Source organism: Eulemur rufifrons, chromosome 7 (assembly GCF_041146395.1).
Source record: "Eulemur rufifrons isolate Redbay chromosome 7, OSU_ERuf_1, whole genome shotgun sequence".
NCBI lineage: Eukaryota > Metazoa > Chordata > Mammalia > Primates > Lemuridae > Eulemur > Eulemur rufifrons.
The window spans coordinates 139,136,537-139,141,709 of NC_090989.1; the positions used below are offsets into that span (position 1 = coordinate 139,136,537).

The 5,173-nt window shown below is 41.2% G+C and overlaps 1 pseudogene; it reads left to right on the top strand.

Moving 5' to 3' along the window:
• The first annotated feature begins 932 nt into the window (after window positions 1-932).
• LOC138388897 (5S ribosomal RNA) lies at window positions 933-1,040 on the top strand (annotated as a pseudogene).
• The last annotated feature ends 4,133 nt before the right edge of the window (window positions 1,041-5,173 follow it).

Consider the following 5,173-nt stretch of genomic DNA (forward strand, 5'->3'; position numbering starts at 1 on the left):
CCCTTCCTTAGCCCTTCAAAATTTGAAGAGGTATTGTTTTTTCTCCCCCAATTCTTCTGTTTTATTATTTTCCTAAACATCTCTTCTCTCTCCTATTATTCCTTCTCTCACAACTGATCATAATATAGAATTAAAGTTTATTTTAAAATAGTTATTTTATCTCTGAAATTAAGTTTACAGTCCCTGTTCTTCATTGCAAACCAGTCTGCCATCTGTCTGCGGACTAGTTTAGAGGAGGGGAAAGGAACTAACATTTATTAAACACTTCAGTGCCAGATATTATTAGGCAAGGTGCTTTGCAAATATAAATCCATTTAATCATTTTAACAGCCGGCGGTTGATTATATATTGTTCAGAAATATTCGCTCCACCCCCCTTACTTTCATGGGAAAAGGATACTTCTTGCTCTGGTGATGTTGAGTTTGCCTGTATGACTGGCTTTGGCTTCACCTTGGACAGGGTGCACTTCCCCTCGCTTCGACTTTGGTCTCCGTCATGTGCCATGGTTCGGCCAATGAGATGTTAGGATAGATGTGATACAAGCACAAACTTGAATTACACTTTCACAATGGAGCTTGCCGTCTTGCACTTCTGCCATGCCATATGAAAAACATTCTCAGTCTTGCCCTCTGATTCCAGGAGTGAAGCTGAGGCGCTCAGAAAACAAAGCCATTCCAACCCAGATTAGCCAAATCCCAGCTGGCCCCAGCTCTCCTCAGGTGCATACCCTAAATAAAGTCTTATTTTCGATGCCACTGAGATTTTATGGCTTTTCTTACACAGCAATAGCTAACTGACACACAATCTTATGAAGTAAATAGTAGTATCCTTTTTAACACAAAATGGAAACTGAGAGTAAGAAACAAGCCCACAGTCACTCAGAATCTGTGAAACCAGGATCCACACTGAAGTCTGATCTAAAATCCAGGGTTATCCATGGCCATGCCACCCTGAAGGTGCCTGATCTCAGAAGCTAAGCAGGGTTGGGCCTGGTTAGTACTTGGATGGGAGACCCCTTGGAATATTAGGTGCTATAGGCTTTTTTAAAAAAATTAAAAATAAAATAAAATCCAGGGCTCTCTTACCTACAATGAGTTTCCTCTTTAAACTTTTTATTTCCCTTTCCATAAAACAAACAAAATAAATATGATTTTTACTTTCCTTTGTCTCTTGGTTGGTTTTTTTGAGATCAGGAGCTGTTCCAAGAAAGTGTATTCTTTCCTCAGCCAGAAATTTGACTTCCTAGAATTATGCCTTTACTTTATTCTGTGAGTTCTCAATGTGGCCCACTGATAATAGGATTAAAAAACTAATAACTGGTTATTCCAAAACTGCAGTTCTTATATATATGTAATTTGTTTTTTAAGCTCAAAACTGATCAGATATGAAGAACAAGTATTGGGCACAAGTAAGTGATGGATAATTGTTTCCTCCCCTACTCCAGCCTAGAGGCAGAATGGGTAATAAAACTGGAGTGTTATGAGTGGTGGACCCTGATAATTCAGTTCTCAGAGCTCAGCAGGAATTGATGGTGTTACTGCTGAGTCACTTGTCATTATTTTTTGGAACTGATAATACTGAAGGGAAATACCGGAAAAAATGACAAATACAGTGCCCATTATTTCCAAAAGGCCAGAAGTCTCCCTAGTTATTAGAGATTGATCCACTTAACTTCAAAACCTGCGCAGGTACTGGAACAGATAGTCAATTTGAAATGATGCTCTAGTTAACTCAATGGCCAGCCAAAAGGGTATCCACTTTGCTAAATTAGCCCTCCATGGTAGATCTTTAAATATCACCAGTGGTGGTTGTAAGATTGGTAAGGAATACTGCTTTTTTTGTAAATCCATCTTTGGGACACAATTCAGATTCTCAACCTGGGCACTCTTGGTGTTTGGGCCTGGATAATCCTTTGTTATAGGAGCTGTCCTATGCATTGTAGGATGCTTAGCAGTATACTTTAGCCTCTCCTCACTAGACGCCAATATGTCCAGACATTGCCAAATGTCCTATGAGGGTCAAAATTGTCCCCATTAAGAACCACTGGAGTGCCTAAATATTTCCTCTCATTATCTTTATTTAGTATGCCAAATATAATGCAACCTGCTTTTTTTTCAGGCTTACCATCCTATGAGTATGTATTCTCCAGTGCTTGCCTCCATGGTATTTCATAGATAGACTGTCAGCCCTCCTCAAAGCTGCAAAGTTTCACTCTGCTCCTTCGGGGAACCAGCAGGGGTTGTCCCACATGCATTCTTGAAGAAGTCTTTCGCAACTGTGAACACGTGGCACTTTCCAGCCTCCCTCTGTGGTGTCTGCCTCCTAGGAGGCCATCTGAGGATACCTCCCCTCATTAGTGCTGCCAGTGCCCATCAGGATGTCTGTGCTGCCTCCAGAAGTGCTCGAAGATGCCAGCCTTGGAGATGGCAGGCTGATACCACCTTCCCCGGGATTCTCACTGCACCAGAATCATTCTGGGCTCCCTGTAGAGGACCTCTGTGTGCTATGCTTCATCACCTGGGCATCAAAAGAATACTATTTGTACCTTGGCAACCCCCAGTTTCCCCCACCTCACACAATCTGTCAGAAAAAGAATCCTTTGGGCTCAATGGTTCTCAACTCATTAGGCCAGTGCTTCTCAAATTTAATGCGCAGAGCAGTCACCTGGGAGATCTTAGGAAAATGCAGATTCTGACTCAGTAGGCTTGAGGTTGGGCCTGAGATTCTGCATTTCTTACAGGCTCCCAAGTGAGGCTGGCCCAGTAACTACACTTTAAGCAGCAAGGTGTTAGTAGACGTAAGAATCACCTGGGATATAGACTCCTAAGTACCTTCTACTAGAGAGGCTGATTCAGAGGGTCTAAGTGAGACCCAGTCATCTATGTTTCCAACAACTTTTCCCATGTAGTTCAGAGTCCACACTTGGAGAAACACAGGATTACTGTAGCCCTTATCTTTATAAGACTGAGCAACACGTTCCTGGGGTTAGACCCAATCCATGAAGCTATGAAGCTAATTCCACAGGTATGTCCTCTTCTTGAGCTTGAAAGCTCTCTCCCTAAAGGCAAATCACCTCATGCATATATATACCTGTCTGGTGGCACCTATAAGTCATCAGGTACAACCAAATAAGTCCAAGCCTCCAGAAGCTAACCCAGGTTAGATGCCTGCTGGGCCCCAGCAGACTAGAAGAAAGTTAGTATCTCCTTCCAGGCTGGGGTATAGGGAGAGCCTTTTAAGTAAAAGGCACAATTGTCAACCTGCACAGAAAGTACACGCATCTTTCTGGAAATGTAGAGTTGGAAAGTCCAATGCCATGTGGACCTTAGGCCTGAACTCTGCATGTCCTTATGGTTTTTTTAGGTGAGCAATTTCCGCAGACACAGGAGACCTACTGCCTGCAACCCTTTCTGATGTTTTGCAGTTTCAAGCTAGGATACATCTTTTGAGTATTTTGGGCAAGAAAGAAAGTTTGGACAGAACATTCCTAAGTTAATATCCATAGAGGCCTCCCTCTCTGGTATTCATCAACAGAATTTCCTCTCGGTACGCACTTCCCGGCAAAGGTTCACACTTTCCCATCGGTAACTTCCTCAAAACAGTCACAACACATCAAGTGAAAAACAGAATAGTTCCAGAAGAAGAGAAAGAGAGAGGCTCAAGATTCAAGAAAGAGCGTGGAGCAGTTTTATGATACACTTATTGAAAAGGAACCTCCAGGATTTACAATAGAAGCATAACTGGATGAATGTAAGAAACAAATGCTGAGATTCTACTATGTAACTAAGTGTCCTGCACGCATTGGCTTTTGTCATTCTCACAAGGATAATGAGGTGTCATTACCTCCATTTCTGTGATGAAGACATAGAGTTCAAAGAATTTTAATGCAGGAGAAAAGAAATCTGGGCTCCTGATCCAAGGGAGTCACCCTAGCAGCCCTGTGCTGCTTACCCTGAAACATCTATCCCATTTAAGCCCCTGTTATTTTGGATCTTTCTATGACAGTACCTGAAACCTATAACCTAACTAATATAACCAGATTCTGTACCCAGAATTGTTAGGGCAAACATAGCATTTAAGTGCTGTCATTTGGGAGGTTTCATACCACTTTTCTAGGAGTGCTTTTCCTTGCTGGTGTTGTTGCACATGAATACAAAGGTGTGTGCACTGCTCTGACCTCCGTGCTTCTCTAAATCCCTCCATTCCCCATTACCCGCTAACGCCAATAATGGCACCTTTCAAGCTCTTCCATAAGTACAGTGTATGGAGAAGTGTCCTGACAGATTTGGCAGGATCAAGCTAAATCTATCCAGGAAGAAAATGTCATTTTCAATTTTCATAATAGACTTTTGAGGAAACCTATCATATTACTATCCTTCTTTATGAAAACTTATATCGCAAAAGATGAGCTACTAAACCAAAGCAGATCAATAAATATGCCAGTGTGGTTCATCTCAATTCCAGTTTTCTCCAGTTCTAACTTCAAAATAGATATCTATCTTATTGCATACCGCTGTTATAAGAAGAAACGGTCAACATTTTACCTTTTAGGTTATGATCCAATCTTCTAATCCCTTAAGAAATATGGATACACTGATGCCATACCCCAGATATTGCAGCACCAACCCAATTTCAAATGTTTTTCTATTGTCATCTGCAAGTCCTGGTCTATGATTCATCCCTGTGACTGATAGCACATTCTTAATTTTTCAATTTAAAATAATGAAATACAGACTCCCGCAATCTGAAAATTATCTGTCTCACCCCAATTCTGGAACTGACTTGATTTTGACAAACTGAACCCTTCCCCAATCTTCCCTTGCTCCCAATTCTGCCTTTTCCTCTTATGCCCAGGGACCCCAATCAATTTCCTCATGTCACGTTTCTATTATTTACCTAATCATTATTATTACAGTTATTATTACAGTTGCCGTTTTTGCTTTTGTTCATATATGCATTTGTATGCATCTGTATCCATGCCTAGGCTGTTAACTCTTTGAAACCAAGGACCTGTCACGTTTGCTTTTGTATATCCATATGCCTGAGACATAGGCTGGCGTGCAATATATGTTTAATGATTTTAAGTTAGCAAAAATAGATAAATATGGTTTTGCTGATAGGTAAGTACAGAAGTGGGATTTCTCGGCACTATAGAGAGCACTGAGTCTGTTTA